Source organism: Sceloporus undulatus, chromosome 2 (assembly GCF_019175285.1).
Source record: "Sceloporus undulatus isolate JIND9_A2432 ecotype Alabama chromosome 2, SceUnd_v1.1, whole genome shotgun sequence".
Classification (NCBI taxonomy): domain Eukaryota; kingdom Metazoa; phylum Chordata; class Lepidosauria; order Squamata; family Phrynosomatidae; genus Sceloporus; species Sceloporus undulatus.
The window spans coordinates 230335760-230360542 of record NC_056523.1 but is presented as its reverse complement, the minus strand read 5'-3'; positions in this window follow the sequence as shown (position 1 = coordinate 230360542).

Sequence of the window (24783 nt, the reverse complement as noted above, 5' to 3'; positions counted from 1 at the left end):
GTCAACAGTGTGATGCAGCAGCTAAAAAGGCCAATGCAATTTTAGGCTGCATCAATAAAAGTATAGTGTCTAGATCAAGAGAAGTAATAGTGCCACTGTATTCTGCTTTGGTCAGGCTCCACTTGGAATATTGTGTCCAGTTCTGGGCACCACAATTCAAAAAGGACATTGAGAAACAGGAACGTGTCCAAAGGAGTGTGACTAAAATGGTGAAGGGTCTGGAAACCATGCCCTATGAGGAACGACTCAGGAAGCTGGGGATGTTTAGCCTGGAAAAAAGAAGGTTAAGGGGTGATATGATAGCCCTGTTTAACTATTTGAAGGGATGGCATATTGAGGAGGAAGCAAACTTGTTTTTTGTAGCTCCAGATAACAGGACCCAGAGAAATTGATACAAGCTGCAGGAAAAGAGATTCCAGCTCAACATCAGGAGGAACTTCCTTACAGTAAGGGCTGTTCGACAGTGGAAGACACTCCCTCAGACTGTTGTGGAGCCTCCTTCTTTGGAGGTCTCTAAGCAGAGGCTGGATGGCCATCTGTCAGGTATGCTTTGATTGGGATTTCCAGCATGGCAGGGGGTTGGACTGGATGGCCCTTGTGGTCTCTTCCAACTCTACAGTTCTATGATTCTATGATTCTAAGACTAAAGTGGGCATGCCAGGCATATTTATATCCTGGGGCAGAATTTAGGACCAGAGTGGATTTTCCAGGAGAGAAGAGAAGTTGAGAATGGTTGAACAATCAATACAAAGGAATGTCATTCCCAGGGGGAGATACTCTTGGATTTCTGTTTATTTGTAAGATGAGATTTATCACCCAAAAATGCATCCATACAGGAAGGGATTATGCAGATTCCATTCCTGAGCAATCTCTCCTTGGCTATGTGCTCTTGCACCTCTGTATGCTGAGCCTTCCAGATCCCCAAATATGTTCCCAGATCTCCTTATATGGTACGACTGTTTCCTCACACTGGGAGCACATTCATGCTTATGTGCCTAAGATAGTCCTTTTATATTAACTTAATATCAGAAAGGGGGGCAAAAGGAGGAGGGATCTTAGGTTAACATATACATGTACAGAATTCTGAATGATTACTGTATTTTCTGGCATATAAGACTACTTTTTAACCCAGGAAAATCTTCTCAAAAGTCGGGAGTCGTCTTATACGCCGGGTGCTGAAACTTCTGAGCTGGACTGGAGAATCTGTGGTTGCCACATATGGTAGGGGGAGCTCAAAATGGCCACGGCCGCATCCCCTCCATATGTGGCGACCATATGAAAGCAGGAAGGGAGGCGCTGTACAAGTACAGTGGTGCCTCGGGTTACAAAAGTAATTCGTTCCGCGGCCGCTTTCGTAACCCGAAAAGCCTTCGTAAGCCGAATTGCCATAGGCGCTAATGGGGAAAAGCCGCGATTCCGTGCGAAAAAGCCGAAAAAAGCACCAAAAGTTTTTTCGTAACCCGAAAAAACATTCGTAACCCGGAACAATAATTCCCTATGGGATTTTTTCATATCCCGAAAATTTCGTAACCTGGGTATTTCGTATCCCGAGGTACCACTGTACAGTAGAATAAAATCTTGGAGACAGGGAGGGCTGGGCAGGCAGGGAGAGCTTACCAATCCAAGCAGGCTTTGAATACAAGTTTACCTACTAAGTACCTGCATGTCATAAGCATTTTAATTAAAATTACCATATTGAAATCAAATCTGATTTTTAAAATTTTTATTTGGTGTGCCTGGAAGAGGGGTAGTCTTATACGGCGAGTATATCCCAAACTCTATATTTTAACTGGAAAAGTTGGGGGTCATCTTATACGCCCGGTCATCTTATACGCCGGAAAATACGGTATTATTATGTGCCATCAAGTTATCTTTTCAATACCATGCATGGTTGTTAATGCAGTAATTCCACTGAAGTAATAAAACCCAGTCATATAGAATTCTAAAAACTGCGGACAAGGTTCATTTTTGGACGCTTTCTTGATTAAAGACCTCTCTGCATCTCTCCTTACACCACCACCAATTTTCTTCTCTTTCATTCTGCTTAATAAGAATTCTCAGAATAAACTCCGAACACGAGGACCACATAATTGCTTCTCTTGAGCCTTGATACATTTCCCTATTCAAAGACTGATTTAAGGAGCATGTGTACAGTATGATTATGTGATTTAATGAGAATAAAGAATCCTGGTTGTAGCACATTCTAAATATATTACCTTGGGAGGAAAAGCAAAGTTTAAGGAGTGCCTGGGAATTACTACATCAAAGTAAGCAGTAGTAAAGACAAAGGCCCAAAGGTTTTGTTCTCTGCTCATCTGGGACTGCAAACCATGGATTCAGAATCTAAAGTAGGAACATCCTAACCTGTAACATCTATAAACCCTCAGGCAGCAAGCAAGAAAATGTATTTTGCCATTAGAGAGCTGGGCTTTTTTTCACCCCAGCTTTGCATTGAAGTGTGTGATTATACTGAAAATTACAGAATGCAACAAAAGCCTTTCTGTAGCTACCTCTGAGTCTTGTGGGCTGGGAAATAAATGGAGCACCATTTATTTGGGGTTGTGCTGATGCCCTATCATTTACCTTACAAAGAAGCATATTTCTCAGGAAAAAAATTATGTTTCGAGAGCTCAGAAAGGTAGACAGCAAAGTGAATCAGGGCACTTCTAATGGTAAGTACAGGAAGCAGACAATCTGCAAATAACAAGTTTCAGGAGGAAAATAAAAGAAATGCCTTTTAGTATCTTGGATATTCCATTCTAAGATGGATCCCAGAAATTATGGCGGTGCTACTTGTTAACCCCCTGAAGGGATTGAATATAACTCCCCTGTCCTACTAGTCACTGTCAGCTCTCCCATATCATCACCTCCTGCAAAACTGCTCATATAGCTGGCTAGATCCAGGTTGCTATTGCATGTGACACTTCTTGGGGAATGGGATACTTTGTAAGCTGTACGTTTCACACACTGGGGTCAGGGACTGTGCAAGATACTACAGGGCAGGTGTTGGGTCCCCTTCCACTTTTCCCTCTCTCTTCACTCTCCCACTCTTGCCTTCTTAGTTTTGGCTTTTGCTGCCACATCAGCAGTGGAAGCCCTGAGGAATGTGGCCCCGGAGAGCTCTGTGCCACTGCTGGAGGGACAAAAGGTGTTTCAAGTTAAAAGATCTCTTAGGCTGCACCCACACTCCAGAAATAATCCAGTTTGACACCACTTTAACTGCCATGGCTCAGTGCTATGGAATTTTGGGAATTGTAGTTTGTGGTGAAACCAGCACTCTCTGACGGAGAAGACTCGATGTCTCACAAAACTACAATGTATCACAAAAGTTTAGTGAGACTCAATGTCTCACAAAACCTCTCCAAAGGAGAAGTCTGTACCCTCTGCATCACCTCTCAACTTCCATAGCATTGAGCCAGGGCAGTTAAAATGGTGTCAAACTGGATTATTTCTGTGGTATGGATGCAGCCTTAGGCCTGTTACAGACTGCCAAAATAAAGCTGCTTGGGGTCTCTTTGGAGTATGCTGTTTAAATGATGCGTGGGTCCGAAGAGTTCCCGGATGTCCGCGCCAAAGCCCACTCATTCCTAAGCACTGGAGTGCAGCGTTGGTGCAGCTTCCGGATTCTTAGGATGCATGCATCATTTAAATAGCATACCTCCAAAGAGACCTGAAGCAGCTTTATTTGGCAGTCTGTAACAGGCCATAGTGAACTTTAAACACTTGCTACTATGGCAGTAAAGTTGCTGTAGTGTTGTTGATCTCCAAGATCACTTGGTCCACACTGACTCCATCTGACAAAGGGCCCCTTGTGCTTTGCACACTTTCCACCAAAAGAGGTTGATAATAATACACACAGTAGGCCAGTATTTGCCTGTAGAGGGTGACCCTGGAGATAGTGGATAGGGGGCAAAGTCTTCCATGACCCCCATCACCCCAGTCTGCCACTTGGGGCACAGCACTCCTGAAAGGGAACCCACTGGCTGATTAGAGGAGATACAGAATCAGGTTTTGCAGATCTGCATATTATTATTCTAATTGAGGAAGTAATATAGAAGGCAAGGTAAGTAATATACACCAGTATTTGAAGATTCAAGAGAAGCTCTGTCCCTTTTGCAAAATACATTTACAATATACACCAGTTTTGAAAATCCTAAAGAGGCTCTGTCTCCTGATAAGTTTATAGATTGGCACTGCTGCCTAAAGTGCCACAGTTCATGTATATCTTTTCAGGTAAACATGAACTAGTGTATTGAAAGAAATGTCCATTTATTAACAGGATCATGCCACCTCTCCATAATTCATCATCACTACCATATTTAAACCACAAACCTACATAATTTGATTTGTGAGGGGAAAGCTGCAGATTTCTATATGTCACTAAATATAATAGCAATAGCTGTGACATAAATAACTAGCAGGATTAAAATTATAGAATCATAGAGTTGGAAGAGACCACAAGGGCCATCCAGTCCAACCCCCTGCCATGCAGGAAGTCTCAATCAAAGCACCCCCACTGAAAAATGGCCACTCAGCCTCTGCTTAAAGACCTCTAAGGAAGGAGACTCAACAACATCATATGCACAATCTAAATCTATTTACACGTTTCATGTGGTTAAAGTGAGAGCGTGATAAGATTTGATGTTTTTAAAGAAAATTTAAAAAGAATAAAAAATGTTAAAACTTAAAAAAAAACTTTTTAAATTTAAAATACTGATTTTGATTTAAAAACAAACAAACAAAAACAAACCGGGGCCTCTCCTTTCTCCTTCTACTGAGCCTTGCTCCACTCACACCACCTCTTCAGCGTTTCAAAATGATGCAGGTGAATATCACAGCCTGCTGCTGCCAAAAGGCAGGTGTTTGAGGAGTAATGTCACCACAAGCCCCTTTAGGGTGGCACCTGGTGTGGACTACACCCCTGCATCTCCTAGTGATGCCTCTGTTGCCATCATTGTAAATATATATATATATATATATATATATATATATATGGCGTGTTTCCCCTCCCATCATTCATTCTTTCCTGTGTCAAAGCATAATCTGACTTTCATAGATTTTATGCCCACAAAATTGAAAAGAAAATCTCGTTTCCATATTTGTTGTTGTTGTTTGTTTCCTTGATATCCTTTCATTTTAATTGGTAATCACTGTTGGTGGGATCACTTAAGCCAGTGGTTCCCAACCTTCCTAATGCCGCAATCCTTTAATACATGTTGTGGTGACCTAAACCCATGAGATTATTTTCATTGCTGTTTCATTAACTGTAATTAAATAGGTGTTTTCCAATGCTCTCAGGCGACCCCCATGAAAGGATCATTCGACCCCCAAAGGGGTCCCGACCCACAGGTTGGGAACCACTGACTTAAGCTAATGACTGTGAAGAAAAAAGCAGTTCTGCAAAGAGAGTTCCATAGCTGTCAACCATTTCCCATCAATCAAACAATGTCTTTTTCTGCCTCCTCCTTCTTTTTGGCCTAAATAATACAGCAAGTGCAATAGAAAGCAGTATATCAAGTCTGTCTCCCTGAAGCACACAACTTTCACAGGAAAATCTCAACCTACTGAGCAAACCAATGAGTCATAGTATGTACAGGTAGCTGCGTGCATAATGAATTTGATAGATTTATATACATTCTACTAGGTGTCAGATAGCTTAGAATCTGACAGAAAAAACATCGCCTATCAAAGTGGCCCATATTATTTCTGATAACTGAGCATCAGATATACCCAGGCATAAGGAACAATTTGACCCTGCCATAACAGCAAATGAGCATCTCATGAAGCCAAGTGGAAATATGCCAGCAGTTTCACTGCCATGAAATGGAAGATACTTTGCACTGGAATTGGGCTGGCTGGCTGCATCGGTTTGCACAGAAGACCTGCCTACACAGAGGATTCTGTGGCTGCTGTTGAATGACATTTCTTTAGCTGCTGTGAAGCATGGAAAGTTGACTTTAGGCTCATAAAAGGCATGGGTGAGCACGGGACTAGTGCTGACACAATGCTTTGTGTACCTGATGCAGAGAGTCAGGTGCAGTATGGAGCTTCATTTTCACATATATTTTTGGAAAAGATTGGGAGGGGGGGACTAAGATTGGAGGGAGAGGCAGGAGGTTGGGATGCTTCTATTGAGCCCATAGACACTGAGTTGACGTTGCTGTTAACTGCCCTTGAGTCATCCATGACTCACGGCAACCCTGTGCATGAGATATCTCCAAGACCCCCTCTCCTCCACTGTTCTACTCAGTTCCTCTAATTTCATGCCCGTGACCTCCCTGATTTCGTCTATCCATCTGCTATGAGGCCCTTCTCTCTTTCTACTGCCTTGTACCTTTCCTAACATTGTTGTATTTTCTGATGATCTGTGCCTTCTCATGATGTAGCCGAAGTACGGCAGCCTTAATTTAGTCATCTTGGCTTTTAGGGAGAGTTTTGACTTCATCTGTTCTAGGGCCCATTTGTTTGTCCTCTTGGCTGTCCACAGTATCCTCTGCATTCTTTTCCTCCACCACTTCTCAAATAAGTTGATTTTCCCTTTATCTGGCTTCTTCACTGTCCAATTCTTGCATCCATACATGAGGATGAGGAATACAATGGCTTGGGTGATGCTTACTTTAGTGTTTAGTTGTATATCTTTGCTCTTTATGATCTTGTCTAGTTCCTTCATAGCTGCCCTTCCCATTCCTCATCTTCTGATTTCTGATTTGTGCTGATGACACCACAATGCTAGCACAAAACATCACAGACTTGGAACAGTGACTAAGAAAGGTCAACGAAGAAGGTGAAAAGGTGGGCTTAATGCTGAACATAAAGAAAACAGCACAGCAAGATAGAAGTGGTTTTCTGCTTACCTCTCCACATGATGTCATAGCACTTCCATACTCCCTCCAGAGGGAGGTGGTTGTAAAAACATTTCTTTTGCCAAATGGATTTTTACAGGGTGACAAAAGGTACACTTTTATGACTGTCTCCCTTGGGAATTGAACCGAAGGGCTTCAACAACATGCAGAGAATTAAACAGAAAACTGCTTCTCTATCGCTGCATTTCAGCTTACTTTTGTAATGCGATAAGGCTCTGAGTCCCACCAGTTTGGACTCAAAGCTGCTCCTACCACCTTCAGTCTGAAAGGGAGATCGCACATGTGCACAAAAGGAAGCCCTGTTTTCAGAAGTGCTTCAGGGCCACAAGCACCTTTGACAAGCCTTGACAAGTAATCTTTTTTTTACTTATGGCAACCCTAAGGCAACCTATCACAGGATTTTTGTCACAATATTTGTTCAGATGGAGTTTGCCTTTGTCTTCCTCTGAGGCTGGAAAGTATGACTTGCTCAAGGTCACCAAATAGGTTTCTATGGCTTAGCAAGGATTCAAACCCTGATCTCCAGAACCATAATCCAACATTCAAACTCCTATATCACACTGGCTTGGTAGCCCAGTCTTGCTCCCTCTGAATCTCTAAAGACATGAAAACTATGCACATCAGAAAATGTGGACCTGAGTACTCTTCGAATGGCCAGGAGAACCCCTCCATCAACACTTTTCTCCCTCAGTGTCAAGGAAGCAACAGTACTTTGAGTCACAACAGCCTCCCCATTACCTGACGCAAGGTTAGAGTATGGAGGGTCAATTGTACTCATTCCCTTTTGGGTTATCATTTCCTAAGATCTTAGACAGCTGCATTATAAGCAAGAGAGGAACACCACTGTCAAAAATGGTTTTTCTCCCTCATCACCTGCTTAGAAAAGGAGGCGGGTAAATTTGAGTGGAGCAGTTTGTTCTTCAAAACTCAAGAAGGATCAGTGGCAATATAGTCCTTCAAGCAAATGAGTATGCATGCTGTCTGGAATGGATTGTGCTCTTTGCCTTTCTCCCAAAGCTTTCCTTCTCTTTCTTCTAATTTTTGCCTCCTTGCTATCTAAATTTAGATGGCAGAGGCCTCAAGGCAGGGGAGCTGTATTGTGTGAATCAGTCCTAAATCACCCACAAATATGTGAGTAATCTTGTGATTGCAAATGTCACTGTTTCTTTAAACTATGCAGAACTGTTGTTTGGAAGACCTTCTGGATATGTTTGTCTCTTTTACTGTGGCAAGTCTCTGTGTTCTTTTCCTCTCACAAATGCCACTGTTGTCATACTGTAAAAGATGTGTTTATATGAATGAGGAAACATATCAAATCAGAGCTGTAGACACAGCTAGTGGTTTCTATGTCAGTGGGGAGGTGCATCTATTCTGGGGTTTGGTCCTCACTTTAAAGGAGCTATCCCAAGCACTGAATCCTGTCTCCAAGATAGTTCATACCTAATACCACAACAGAGACACTGCTCCATGGACATGGAAACTACTAGCCATTGCTGCCAAGCATTACGAACTACAGCAAGAATCTGGTGGGTGAGTTATTAACCTTCTGGCTGATGTTAGAGATTAATATTCTTTTCCAGCATGGTAAGGTATGGCCAGGATCCCTGGCCATACCTTACCTACAGTTACACATTCACAACTGCTACATATTCATGTTCCCTAAGCAGCCCCTTGTTTAGGGACTAGAAATGGTTCCCAATTAGGAAGGGGTCAGGCAAGGCTGCATATTATCACCCCACTTGTTTACAATATATTCTTGTTTCACTTGTCTGCAGAAAATATCATACAAAGAGCAGGTTTAGACTCAGAAGAAGGAGGAGTAAAGATAGGAACATCAACAATCCAAGATATGCTGATGATTCCTTACTGTTAGTGGAAAACAGCTCGGACTTGAAACAATTACTAAGGAAGGTCAAGGAAGAATGTGCAAAGGCAGACTTACTGCTCAACATAAAGAAAACAAAACAATGACAACGGTGGATCTATATAACCTCAACCTAGACAATGAAGAAATCAAAATAATTAAAGATTCCCCGCACCGTGGATCAAGTATTGATCAGAATGGAGACTATAGTCAAGAAATCAGAAGAAGACTAGGAATGGGAAGGGCAGCTATGAAAGAACTAGACAAGATCATAAAGAGTAAAGATATACAATGAGCACCAATGTTAGAATCGTCTCAACCATTGTGTTTCCCATCACCAGTATAGATGAGAGAGTTGGACAAAGAAGAAAGCAGATAAGAAGAAAATCAACTCATTTGAGATGTGATGCTGGAGAAGAGTGCTCAGAATATAGTGAAAGGGGATCATTTCTTGTTCACCTGAGTAACTTTCAGTGTTTGGGCAGCAAAGGTGCTCAGGGCAATAATATCAATGGCTCAAATTTCTTTCAACAATATCACATCAAAAGAATAAATATACTGACAGAATGAACTATCCCTGCTCTTGTTTGCCCATCCAGCAATGTTCCAGGAGATTATTCTTAAATAGAAACCAGAATGGCGACATAAGTATCATTCTGCAGAGCAAGATGAGAGTCAAGGACAATGATGTTGGCTGGTGGGACCATATTCTTCATGCTGACAAGAATGAGTCCTAACTTTTGTAGGCTGCAAATTGAGATAGGAAGTTGTAGTTATCATATTGGGTTGTTGATGTTAATTCAGAAGAATGTCACTGTTCCCACACTATGAGGTTTGCCTTTCCAGGGATGCTTTGACCAAATGTAATTAAATCTTGGATTTCTGAATTGTAATTGAGTCCTATACCAGTGAGATGACTGCACAGCAGAGATGTTTCTCACCTGGATTGATAAGTAGCATGGTGTAGCTCTGATTCAGAAACTATCAAGTTTCAAGACCGTGTCTCAAACTGCTGAAATTTGTCATGTGGGTCTTTTTGAAGATGACCTAGAAAATTTATCAATGCAGAATTCTCCTGCTGCAGACTAGACAATTTGGTCGAACTGCTTTGGTGCTGGGAAGGAAGAGCTGGATATTTCTTAGGAGGAATTAATGACCTGATACAAGTCCTTAAAGAGTTGTGCTTTGAAAAGCGCAAAATCTTGCAAATATGCCTTTTTCCTCACTAATAAATTTGGGACTGTAGATTTAGTGAAGTTGAGAAGAAGCCTCAAATAATGGGAGGATGACAAATTGAAGGATCTGACATTTAAAATCTGTTTAAGGTTCAAATTAGTCTCGAGACTGTATTCCAGAATTGATTTTGTCCGTTAAATGGATACACATGTATCATTACTTGGAATGCCTGTAATATCAGGCAATATCAGCTGTTCTGTTTTAATAAAATATTTTTTGAGGTTTTTAGAGTTAGAACATGTATGAAAGCTCCTTTTGGACTATTGATGAGATGGACTGGATTGACTTGAGGGCGAGGGCAATGGATAATTATGCAAGTTGCTAATGTCTGGGTATTTTTGTGAGACCAAAGATACCAGGCTAGTTATATAACTCTGCACCTTTTCTTATTCAGAATTAATTAATTGTAGCATTTGTGCAGTTAACTGACAATGGCCTGTTACAGACTGCCAAACTAAAGCTGCTTCGGATCTCTTTAGAGGTATGCTATTTAAATGATGCATGGGTCCTAAGAGTCCGGAGGTCGCGCCAAAGCCACACTCCATTCCTAAGCACTGGAGTGCAGCTTTGGTGCAGCTTCCAGATTCTTAGGACGCATGCATCATTTAAATAGCATATCTCCAAAGAGACCTGAAGCAGCTTTATTTTGGCAGTCTGTAACAGGCCATTGCTTTTGATCAGTATAGGGTGCATTAAACAGAGGATTTTCCAGAACAGCAGAGTCTCTTTGACACTCTGCTAGGAGTGTCTCCTAATTCTGTTTTCCTCTCCACTGATAAAGGTGCAAACAATCATTAAAATTTCCAATACCAAGGGGGCCTGCCGTCCAATAACGTTACCCAGTTTGCTTTATTTAGAGCTGGGTTGACTGCTTGTATTTGTAGACAAACTAATCCTTTTCCACTTTTTGTCATGAAAATGACTGATGGAAAAGCTCTTGCAACCTGCGGCAAAGTTCTTTGCAGGCAGAGTCTTATTATTTACAGGATGAACAGCAGCAACACACCTTAGGACAGTGGTTCCCAACCTGTGGGTTGGGACCCCTTTGGGGGTCACACAACCCATTCACAGGGGTCGTCCAAGACTATTGGAAAACACATATTTGTATGTAGCAATGAAAATAATTTTATGGTTGGGGGTCACCACAACATGAGGAACTGTATTAAAGGGTCGCAGCATTAGGAAGGTTGAGAACCTCTGCCTTCGGAGCAGGGCTTCCTAGCTGCTATTAGTGCAAAACCAAGCTGTCAGCTATTAAGCAATTGTTGTTGCTGCTGTGTGCCTTCAAGTCGTTTTTAACTTATGGCAACCCTAAGGGGGTTTTCTTGGCAAGATTTGTTCAGAGGAGGCTTGCCATTGCCTTCCCCTGAGGCTGAGAGCATGTGACTTACCTGAGGTTACCCAGAGTGTTGCATAGCTGAGTGAGGAATCGAAGCCTGGTCCCCAGAATCCCAGTCCAACACTCAATCCATTATGCCATGCCGGCTGCACCTTTGCATAATCCAGAGTTATAAATAAGCAATAAAAAGTAAAAACTATAGCGCTATTAGCAGAAAACTATAAAACAATAAAATTACTGGTGCAAAAATAATAAAACAGTAAAACTTAGCAATGAAATCATGCAAATTACTGCATGTTAAATTCTCAAACTGCAGAGGTCCCTGCAGAGTTACCATTGCCATCTTGGACGTCTTCCTCCTCTTACCCTCTATGCTGGCATCCCAATGCTGATTCGAAGTCCTGCACTAGTTCTCTGAAAGAAAAATGGTTAGCACTTAATGTCACCTGAAGTTTGCTTCTCATACTTTACAACATTGCCTCCTTTCCCCACTCCATTCCCTTTCCCTTCCTTCTCACACCACATACACAAGTTAATACCTAAAATGAGGGATCCTATGCTTATCTTAATGCAATATCTCTCTTGACCTTCGATAGTATATTTCTCTTAGTAGGATTTTAATAGCCAGGGACAAGAGAGATCTTGCATTCAAGTAACTGTCATGACTGGTTGGTTTCCGGCATGGTGGCTTTAAAAATTAGTTACCATTTTCTGTTTAAAAATACATGAAAAACATGTGGTGTCATTTCAAAATGTGCGTCAATAGTCACAAAGATGAAAGCTAATCGCCCCCTTCCCCCAAAGGAGAAGGAGAAAGAGAACTGGTAAAGATACCTTTAATGTATACCTGTCATCAACAACTTTAGTCTTAAAAATAAATTCGTTATAGCACTCTATGCAACTTTCTTCGGCGACAGCTTTGAAACTAAAATCAATGACTCAAGCCTGAAACTGAATTCTCCATATGTACATTTTAAAATTTCAAACTAATTATTAGACACTGACATATTTCTGAAATCGCAAGAACGACTTTACATTTCTTATTGGTTTGCTGCTTAATAGGTATGCAGGTTGTAATCTGTTAATTAATGGCACAAGATCTGAATTTACACTTTCTTATTTATATCAGATAAATGTAATTCCAGAAAAGTGGTAACGTTCTAAATCCTGCAAGTCTTATGTGGACCATAAAAGCAAAGTAATGCAATTGTAAATTACTGCATGTTAAATTCTCATATGCCTTTAATGACACCAACTTGCAGTAGCATCCTAATAGTGTCCTTTGACTAGAAAAATACAATATATTCTTCGGTACATATATGATAAGATGTTGCCTCTTCACAATAATACTTTTACTAAATTTTAAGCAATCTTCACAGCTCCATGACCTTTTCACAAACATTTAAATGACCACAAAGCAGGTGGGGGGATCACACTTTTGGTATGTTCACAGAATTAACTACCATGATTTTGCAGGTTAATACAAGACATGTAGCACAAATACTTTGCCTTGCCTGCACACAATAAGCTTTACCTATATAGTACATGTGAAAGGGATCTAGGGGTCTTGGTAGATCAAAAGTTGAACATTAGTAAATAGTGTGATGCAGCAGCTAAAAAAGCCAATGTGATTCTAGGCTGTATCAATAGCAGTTTAGTGTCTGGACTGAGCAGAATCGTGCCACTCTATTCTGCTTTGGTCAGGCATCACCTGGTACCAGCCAGCATCCGATAGTTTAAAAAGCATTTGCCTAGAATGTAATGGTGGGAATAGGTGGTTTTCTGCGCCATTTTGGTGGGCCCAAGGATGGAATTAATTCTGGTAAACACATCAGGATTGATACATTCCAAAACAGGGCGGATACAATCCTAGAGTTGAAAGAGACCTCAAGGGCCATCCTGTCCAATCTTCTGCCATGCAGGAACACACAAGCAAAACACCACCAGTAGATTGCCATCCATCCTCTGTTTAAAAACCTCCAAAAAAGGAGAGACCACCACACTCAGAGGGAATGTGTTCCACTCTCAAACAGTTCTTGTTTAGGAAGTTCTTCCTAAAGTTGAGGTGGAATCATTTTCATGTACTTTCAGCAAGATTCCTCATTCCTGCTCTAAATCTTGCTCATTTATTTCCGCAGTATTAATTTTCTGATAACCATCATGTTGTTGTTGCTGTTATATCTCTTCAAGTCCACTTCAACTTATGGCAACTCCAGCCTAGGGTTTTGTTGCCAGGATTTATTCAGAGTAGGTATGCCAAGCCCTTGCTTTCCTTTGAGGATGAGAGAGTGTGACTTGCCCACGCATTGGGTTTTTATGTTTGAGTGAGGTTTCAAAGCCTGGTCTTCCAGAGTCCTGGTCCAACACTAAAACAATGCACCACACTGGCACAATGACCATCATATCTCCTAGGTTTGACCTTTGCAGAAATGAATCAAGTCCTGGTTAAATATTTCATTATAGTTATGATTACTTCTCTATTCAATTACATAAAATTGACATAGGGCATAATGCAAATGTATAGTGTCTAGGCTATTAAGCAGAACTTATACAAGACTTATGGGCTTGACAGACCAGCATTATATGCTACTGTGGGGTGGTATGGGGGCATGGTGTATGCATACCAGCTGCCCTGACTCTGCCCCCCAGGCCACTCGCCTGACCAGATGGCAGGCAGCATCATGCCGTGTCTTTGGCACAGCGTTTACATAGGCTGCTCCGATGAAGTGGTGAAAAGTTGCTGTTGCCATGGCTAGAGTGCCCTTTCTGAGGCACAAAAGGGAGCCACATTTTAACAGCTTCTTTTTAAGCCGTGGAAAGGCCAGATCGAGGCTGCAGCGTGCCGCTGCCATGGTCCAAATCCAGCAAGGAAAAGAGCAACACAGAGCCCTATAGTCCAAATTCTTCTCATGTCTCCTAAAATTTTGTCAAGTAATTTTGTGCTATGTGACAAACCATCACAGACAAAATAGGTTCCATGAGCAGTTAGTACTACTGATGTAGTACCTCCAATCCTTCCTTCTTTTCCTGTGCCCTCCATTTTCTCCCTTCTCTGGACTTCTTTTCTCTTTAAAGAAACTGATATGAATGTTTGTCAAAGAAAATACCTTTGAAGATTTGCAGAGCCTTTCTCCTTTACTGCTGGATAACTGAAAGTTGTCCTAGTTCAATTTGAACTAGAAGTAGAGTTGCCATATTCCAGTCCCTCATATCCAGGCATCTAATTTGCACATGATGCAAATTATTACAATTGTGCATATTATCAATTTGCAATCTGATTATACAAACTGAACACATTAATCATTGCACTTTTTCTACCATTATGTTTCAATGTCAGTTCCAGTGCCAAGCTACGAGCTCTTTTGTTCTTCTTTTGCCCCTGCCTAGTGTGAAGAGAGGAAGGCTTCCAAGCAGTCCCACAGAGGAAAGATCCACCATGATGCCTAGACCTAGGCTCAAGCTGCCAACACAATCGTCACACAACACAAGGCCATCTCTGCTCACCTCCTTTCCTTTCCTTTCCTTTCCTTTCCTTTCCTTTCCTGCCTTCTGGGCCTGTCAGGGGAAGTGGGGAGGGAATGGAAGAATATGGTGGCAATGCTACCCTGCTCAGCAGCAACCAGAGCTTGGAGGATGGGATGAGGCACCTACTAGTGCCAGTCTTCTTGCACAGTTTTCTACTTCATTGCCGCTGTCACATTTTAACCTACCCATTAACCTGCAACAGAGGAGAAATCTGGGATGTACTGCTTCAACTGGCCCAGCCAGCCGGGACATTTTTCAATCCAGGTTTTCCAGGACAAATGACAATCCTAGCTAAAAAGCAGGGGTCTTCCTTGCTTTCTGCATAAATCATAAGGCTGAACCTGTACACATCATTTCTCCTTAGTCTTTAAATGAAAAAAATATGGCTATTTCATCTGAGAAGACTCATAAAACTGTCCCTCATTTTTAAAGCCTACAGCTTATGATGAATATAAGAGGAAAACCTCACACCAAAAGAGCATTAACTTCATTTGCTCACTACCACCAGCACTGGATATCTATGCCAAGTAAACTTTAAAAGTACAAGATGAAAATCTATAATTAAAAACAGAGTGATGAGACAAAATTAACTTTCCAGAGATCTGAGAGTCTGTGTGGGCATATGTAGGCTGTATCATTTATGTGAACAAACTCAAGAGTAAAGAGTCTGTATTCACAATCTGTAAGAAAGTGCTTATTTGTATACAACTGGAGGCACATTTTAGAGTTAAAGATACTGAAACTCTTCAGTACATTTGCAGATAATGCAGGTTTCATTTTGACAGACAGCAAAATTAATAACCGAAGTTCTGCTCTATTTAATAACATAATATTTGCACACTGAAAATTAGCGGAGTCAAAAAGGAATAGCTTTTTCATGGCTCACTTTTTGAAAAATGAAATGGTAACTTATACCTGTCACTAAATACACGCACGCACACACACAATCAATAGCCCATCCTTTGAGGAATCAAAGATTTTACACCATGAATTCAAACACCATGAATTAAAGTAAAAAAATTGTGGGCTCATCATGGTTTGTCTGCACCAGCTCATTTTTTGGCTTTAATGGTCCCTGAAAGTAGTTGCAAGAACAGGGAGGAGGAGGCATGGAAGAGAGTTGTGTGAATGTACACCTCCATTACACATAAAGGCAGATACATAAAGAACAGGAAAAATTCAGGGAGTAACAAGCACAATTTTGGAATCAAATATGTGATATTTTTATTCATCACACTGTTTTAATTCAGATCAAATTGTGTAGACTGGTTGATTTTTGTAAGCAGGGACGTAGCCAGGGGGGGCCATGGGGTCGGGACCCCCCCTTCCGTTAGATAAAATAAATGATGCATCCTGCTGCATTATTCTGCTATTCCGCACCCAAGCCCCATTATAATGGTGGCACTTAGTCTGGACACCCCCTTCCCAAAATCCTGGCTATGTCCCTGGTGTAAGCATATACACAAAAAAGCTTACCAAGGATAAACAGATCATGTACTGAGGAACAGAAATCAAGACCATAAAGTTAGGGAGGAACACAACTCACTTTTGTTGATTACAAGAATAATGCATTGCCCCACATAGTACGCTTCAGTCCATTTTCTCCCAGATCTCTGCTTGGTATCAGGTTTTGACGGAAGCTTCAGTCTGGCCTCCTTTTGGGGGACTATTGGGGGGGGGGGTTGTACAACTTAAAGAGGGGCCCTAACTATATGCTGTGTTATGATTATGTGCCTCCAAAGCTTTTCAGATCTCACAGGGACCTTCAAACCCATGCAAATCTTGTAATGGTAGGCCAACCATCTCTTACCAGAGAGAAGGAAGAGTGGACATCTGTACCACTCCAGCCACAATCACAGCAAATGGACCTCCAACATTTGGTACGTAGCTGAGCAGTTATTGCATCTTGTAGGAGGGGAGACTTGAGTTGTTGTGAGTGCAGTTTGTGCCCACTGTCACTAGCTGAAGAGATACAGGAGTTGGACATCCTGTATCAACTCACTATGTAACCAGATTTTAACTCTTCAAATACAATACAAACCATCTCATACAAAGTGGGATATTTTGGGACCTTATAACAATTTGAAGATTGATAGAGACACAGAAACTGCATCCACACTACAGAAATAATCCAGTTTGACACTACTTTAACTGTCATGGCTCAGTGTTGGCAATTTCTGAGGACTGTAGTTTGTTGTGGCACAACAGAGCTCTCTCGGATTCTAGCCATTGTGCTGAGGAGTTTATCTGCCTCAACTCCCATCCCTCCATTTATCAACCAGGCAGGTTTTCCTAATTTCCTAATCCAGGGCTACCATCAGATATTTTGTTGCCACAGGAAGAAAACTGAACTAAAGGTATAGTGATCAAAGTTTTTGTTTTTATTTTTTTTAAGACCAGAACTTCTGTGTTTTCAGTCATTGCAAAGAAGAATATTCTAGTAGGCTATCATCCAAAATCCACAAAAGAGTGTTATGTTTATGGGGCCAACCGAAATGTTCATTATACATATTGCAAGCTTTCATTCTGGCATTTTTTTCCCCTTTTCAATTGGGACTTCATTGGTATGTTTTACCATTTACCTTAACAACACCTAAATGCTTTCTTGATGCAAAAGCATGGAGGTTTCCAGAGAAATGCAGTGTTCTCTTCCTAGCAAAGTGCCTTGTAGCCTCACAAGGATTTGAGATAAACTGGATCTCAAAGGCAGTAGCTTTTTGTCTTGCTAATGGAATTTGAAGTATATTTCCTAGACTGAATCTCCCAGCATCCACATGGCCAGAAGGAACAGGGACCCAACTGTATGAATACTCCTCCATGCCAACTGAACTGAGGACAACCACAACATCTATTATTATTATTATCTGGACCAAATGCAGGCCTAGGACTAACATAATCCTTCTTTCCTTCTTTCCTTCCTTCCTTCCTTCCTTTCTCCTGTATGATTTTAACACTTTGCCTGATAAGAAAAGTTTAAAACATGTATAATGTGCATTTTGTTTGGCTCAATAAAGGTATCACTGTTTGGTAGATTTTGGATGATACTGTACTTTGCTATACGGCCAACATGGCTACCCCTGGATATTTATTCTAGTAGAGGTGCTTTGAAAAATACGTTTAACTGCTGAAATGCCCCTTTCTATGCAAAGGTACAGTGTCTTGTCCTTGTCTGATTCTGGCCAGCCTAACACAAATGCAATGAAACAGCTCAAATGCACCTTTCTCTTTTTGTAATCATCCCCTCTGCCTGATAGCCTGACAGGGAAACCAATCAATAATAGGGCGCAGACTCTGTGCTTTTAATAGAATCATAGAATCATAGAGTTGGAAGAGACCAGAAGGACCATCCAATCCAACTCTGTTCTGTCATGCACCATCAAAGCACCCTGACAGATCATCATCCAGTCTCTGCTGAAAAGCTCCAAAGAAGGAGACTCCACCACTCTCCGAGGGACTGTGTTCTACTGTCGAGCAGCTCTTACTGTCAGTAGGTTCTTCCTAATGTTGAGCTGGAATACCTTTTCCTGTAGCTTGCATCCATTGTTCCAGGTCCTAGTCTCTGGATCAGCAGAAAACAAACTTGCTCTCTACTCAGTATGGCATCCCTTCAAATATTTAAATAGAGCTATCATAGCATCTCTTAACCTTCTCTTCTCCAGGTTAACCCAGCTCCCTAAGTTGCTTCTCATAGGGCTTTTCTGACCACCATCTTGAGGGGGAGAAAGGCAGGCCAGCAACAACAGGCCTTGCCTGGAAGACAACATTCTTATATACAATACAATATATGTATTGTATATTGTCCATTGTATTTTTATATTGTATACTGAATTACTTGTACACCGCTATGATCTATTTGGAATAGCGGTTTATAAATAAAACGTATTATTATTATTATTATTATTATTATTATTATTATTATTATTATTATTTTGGGTACACAGGCCCTTCACCATTTTGGTTGCCATCCTCTGAATACGCTCCACATTGCTTTTAAAGGATGTGGTGCTACTGTAAATGGCAGGGTCTCTGTACCAAATTATGTCTTCTATAGCATTATAAAATTGTATTACATTTATTTTCTTGTAATACTACTTTTACCTTTGTCTTTATCATTGACTTCTTTCTACTGAACATGACAGTATTAGAAACACTTTGAGCTTCACCAGGCAAGAGGGTATGAGCACTCTGCATGGAATACTTAAAGCTTGGGTAGGAGGATGGAAAGTAAATCCAAAAGGCAGCATATGAAAAACATCACCAATATTGAATTTCAGAATACACATTGTAGTGTTTACAAGTGATGACTAACTTCCTAACCAGACTATTACATAAGTATGGGGGATGTTGGCAGCTGTGAAATTCAAAACACAGTTGGGTTGTGGGATGGGCAAATTGTGTCATGTTCGGGATTCAATTGGTGAGAGAAAGTTCTTATTTTCCCTAGAGGCTATCCATGAATTTACATTAATGGTAGTATTTTTAGCTTTTATTTTACAATGTTCTATATTTTTCTTGAATGTCCTACATCTTGCAATACTTTGTCCTCCTTTGCAGTTATGACATCTGGTCACCCTTCCATCCTGCAGCAATCTTCAGTCCTGCTGAAGTACTCTTATTTGGAATTGTCATGTGCACAACAATGTGAGACAGCTCTTTATGGATCTTCTTTAGGAGTGGATAACTTTGAGATCACCTTTGAGTACCCTGTCATCATGTCCCATGATGTCCCACCATAGCTGTTAGGTCTCTAGAAGAGTTTTAGTCATTTTGATTTTGATCCAGCCATGTAAACCCACTGGGAGACCTTGGGCAAGTCACTCTCTCAGCTTCAGAGGATGGCCATGGCAAAGCCCCTCTGAAGAAACATGCCAAGAAAACTCCATGATAGGGTCACCTTAGTGTTGCCATAAATCAGAAATAACATGAAGGCACATGACACACACAACAGTTCTTCCCGACTCTTATTGCCATTATTGATCACATTTGCACCCCACCTTTCCTGAAGAAGCTGAGGGAAAACACAGATGGGAGATAACCCCTTTATCCTCACAACAATCCAATGAAATGAGAAAGAAACATCCAGTTGTCATCCACTAATCATTCAGGGAAAATAATTTTAATCCACATTTCCCTGGTCTGATCTCAGCACTAGAAAACTGGCTCCAAGCACTGAGCACAGCAGTTCTCACTACTTCTTGGCTATCCTATGGTTGAGTAGTGTTAAGTAAATGAGCAAAGACCACTGGAACCCTAGCACTCCATTGTTAAGTCCTAACCATATATGAGGGAAGAGAGTCTGAGGTTTGACTCACATGTTATTAATTCTGCTTATCCACATGTGGAAATCTGTGGCAGTGTTTGTGTGTTGCATTCTGGCTCAGAGGAAGCGCATGCCATAGCCTTTCCATTTACTATGCCTGGAGCGTGTGCATCTTCTTCCAGTGTGTTAGGAAGGCTCTTGCAGGAATCTAAGAAGCTGCCTTGTCAGAACAGGGCCTCCCTTCTGCTTGTTTCAAAAGCCCTCTGAGAAGCTAAGACAGCATTGAATAGCTGGCAAACTTCACAGATCTTCAATTAAACAGGATACATTACTATTGTCAGTACTTGTTAGTAATTGCTGGAGCCTTGCACTCCTCTACCACTTGAGGTTTGGTTCACCTCTAACCAAGATGGCATTTGACAATTGGAACAGGCCTTGGTACATCAAATCCTAAAAAATTATTTAGAAGGACCACATTGTTAGCTGATATGCTTAGTGCATCTTTCCTTACATTCCATCAGATTCAGATATTGCTAATGGTGTTTTTTTTTTCACCCCCATCCTCATAGTACCCTTTCTATGGACCCAGGGCTTTCAGGCTCTGATCTATCTATATGTGCCAGATATATTTTGCTGTTCCATGCACAGGCAGACTGGATTTCTTTGGGGTTATTAAGATGGTGAAAATAATCCAGATAGTACCTTGGTTCAATCTTTGTTGTTCACATATTTTTCAAATGCATTAGATTAAGTTTGGGCATGGACTGCCAAAAAACCCACTTAACCTGGGATAATTGATGTAATGTATTTTTCTGACTTTTTCTAAAAGGTTTGCATTGTCAGCTGTGTGAATAACCAATGTGAATAGACCTGGGGCAAACTGGGATACAACTCTGTATGCCTTCAGCATGCTTCAAATACATTCACATCAATGACTCCATCTTTATTTGAGTACTGACACAACTGAGCAACCAAACTCACAGAGATGCACAGAGATGCAGTTCTGTTGTGTGAATAACAAACTCAGAATGTGTGAGTGAGATCATTCACATAGTCACCCTAAAAAAAACCACAATGTGCAAATTACCATTTTTATATGTGTGTATGTTATTCTTTCCAGAAAAGTTAAAAACATATCTTCAAAACATACTTACACTCAATTCAATCAAATAAAACATAAAACATACTTATAATCAATTCAATGAAATAAAACATACATACATCTACAAACAAAACAAACATAAACATAGACAACCCATACTTCATTTGTTGATTCCCTTTCTTTAGTCTACCGGCTTGACTAGGAACTTCATCAAAAGTGAGGAATTACTCTTAATTTCGAATGAAAAGAAAGTGGGGCCAGAACGCCTTCATGTGAATTCGCTAGTTCAGAGAATTTACGTGAATGCGAATTGTGTTCAAACTGGCATGCCATTGCTTGAATTTGTATGTGGTAGTTTATCATGCAATAACGTGAAACCTCCATGATTGCGCTCGGACTGACTTCCCATTGCCCAAATTTGTGTTTAGTAGGCTATCACACAATAACATTAAACCCCATGATTGCGTTCAGATTGCCATTGGATTATACTTCCAATTTCCCTTGTCTGATAAACTCCTAGGTTTTGCAGTTTAGATTATCTCGGCAATTACTGTACATACATATTCTTTATGTATCTATAAATATGACTCATCTGTTCACAAACCTGTTATATAAATCCTTCCGATAATAATTTTTCCAATGTATATCTTATTTACAATATTTAATTTTTATGTATTGTTTATATTTTTTTCAATTGTTCCTTGTTTCCTTAATCAAATTCTCTTACCACTGTTTCTCCTCATTTCTGGGTCAAATAATATATTACTTTGTTCCAGTCTACCAATCTTCCTTCTGCTTGAATGACCCCTTTGACGTAGTTGCCTGTACCATCTTGCATTTAATTTTCCACATCTTGGGGAAGGATTTTCCAAACCAGAACAGATACGTCTCTGAACATTTTTTTTGTATAACCGTGCCCAACCCACCGATCTCTACACTTTACATGAGCATGTTGTGCTACTTTAGAACTCTTACCTGACAGACACACCATCCTTTCAAATGAAAAGGTAGGGCAGTAAAATGTCAGACATTTCAGATCTACGTTGAGCTACAAAAAACAAAATAAAGCACTGAGGCAGAACTTCTGGGCTTCAAGCCACACTTTCTAATCATTATGGAAACCTAATTAGTTCTAAAATATTAATACTTCTTTGGAACAGATGATCCTGCCAAGATTTAACTGTTGCAGTAACATGTGCATAGGCATGCAAAAATGCTAGAAAATATCTGCATTGAATTTTGAGTAACCTAGACAGAGTTTAGAAGCTTAATCCTCCATTCTAAAATGATTATTGCAATGAATTGTTAATAATAATAATAATAATAATAATAATAATAATAATAATAATAATATTAATAAGCTTTATTTATCCCTTTTGTATGATGTCAGTGCTAATAAAAATTACCTACTGTCTGTTCTACTGGTATTGTTGGAATTTCTCACAGTGTTAGTGCCAGAAGAATATGATTTTAGCAACAGTATGTTGTACACTTCACGGGAATCTGAGAGCTGCCCAAATCTGTATATTGTCAAATACTCTGTGCTATTTATTAAGAGACAGCTCTAGTGGGAATGAATCCTAAACAAAATAAAGCTGATTTGGACAGATTTCGGAAATATCCCAATTGAACTGAGGCTCCCTATGATCAGGAGAGTACTAGAATCTCATACATATTGAACATCATGCCACCCTACATTCATACACCCAAACACCCACACACAAACCTGTGTCCAGATATCCATGTGGGATTTTATGTGTGTTTAAAACTGGTTTTCATACAAAATAAATAAACAAATAAATAAATAAATACACACACACACACACAATTTTACACAAAAAATTATGTGGGTTTTTGCAAATGTATTTGCGTGAAACATACATTTTGTGCAAAAAACTGTTTTCAGGAACCCATATTTTTAGAAGAAAATTGGTGTTTGTCATGGACCCTTAAAAATTTCTGGAAACAGTGGGTTTTTGTATACAAAAATCACAGGTTTTTTAAACCGCTGAACTGTATTTTTTTACATATCCTCCCCACACTATTTGCAGAAACACATTGGAGGGGCATAATCATGGTTTTGTGTGAAGCCCAGTTATTTTGCACACCGCAAACACGCAAGATTCTGGACACTGTTTTTTTTTTGTGTTAAAAAAAAAACATGTTTTTCAATACAAAAAACAGCTTTCAAGAAAAAAAAGCCACTGTTTCCATTGCGTGTATGTGTGTAAAATTGCCAAGGGTTGTGCAAAAAATAGCAGTTTTGCACAAAAATCTTATAGATATCCGGAAATAGTGATTTTTGCATAAAAATTGTATTTATTTTTTTTTAAAAAAAAATAAAAACACAATTTACACACACAAATGTATGTTTCTACTCAGATTAATTTCCAGAAATATTTTGGGATCTACAAATACTGGGTGAAAACTGCACAAAATTCTTACCTCCATATTATTCTTCTCAACCACATTCCCTGTGTCTTTCAGCCAACAAGTGATTAACAGTGAATATTCTTTTCTTACCATTTCACGTCCTTCCCCCTTTGCTAGAAGATATTCCATTTCCATAATTTCTATATGTTGGTAGTGAATACGTCAAGGCATAGGAATCACACTCTTTAACTATTTTTCATTTCCGTGACCCCCTAGCCTTTGCACTTATCCTTCAGAAAGTTTGGGGTGTTTTCCCCTTTTTTGGCCTAGGGACACTTCTATGCCATAAGCCACTTTCATGCAACTCTCTCCCCAACAGAATGAATTTTATATGTATTATCCTACTAGAGAGGCAGGCTAGCTCCAACAGGCCTCCCTGAAAGAAGATTAACCATCCATTAAGAAGCCAAGCAATCCCTCCAGTCCATCTCCCCTGATCCAGGTCTCGGAGGTAGAGAGGAACTGCTGGCCCTCATCCCCTTCCCCTCCACCACCCACTTTCTTTTCCTTTTTGTGTCATGTCTTTTTTAGATTGTAAGCCTGAGGGGAGGGAACCGTCTAATTAAAAATATTGTATGTACAGCGCTGTGTAAATTTACAGCACTTTTAAATAAAGGTTAATAATATATATAATATAATATAATATAATAATAATAATAATGAAAGATAAGGGGAAATAAATCATTCCCAGGGAAAAAATATACCTTTTCTGCCAAAAACACTGTACTGTAGCTATCTTTGGAGTTTATCACACGGGACCAATCCGTGCAGAAACTAAATTTAAACTGAAAACAACCCAAATTTGCAGATTGTTTTTCAGACAACGTTTGGGTTAACCCAAACAGAAATTGAAAAAAAACCCCACTTTGCAGGATGTTTTTCAGACGAGTTTGCGAAATAACCCGAATGCAAAGTCATCAAAACAGCTCCTTATACTTTTGCTAAATCCGAAAGTACAAAGGATCTTTCGTTCAGATGTTTTGCATTATTTCTCTTTCACGCCAACACATCTCACAAACAACATCCAGATTTTAAAATCCCATTTCTGCATGGGATTTTACCAATTCACCTGTGAGATCTGGGGATTCTCAGACCAGAAATCCACAAGACAAACGTTTAAAACGAAATACCGTTTATGATGAAATAAGGCAGAAGTAATTC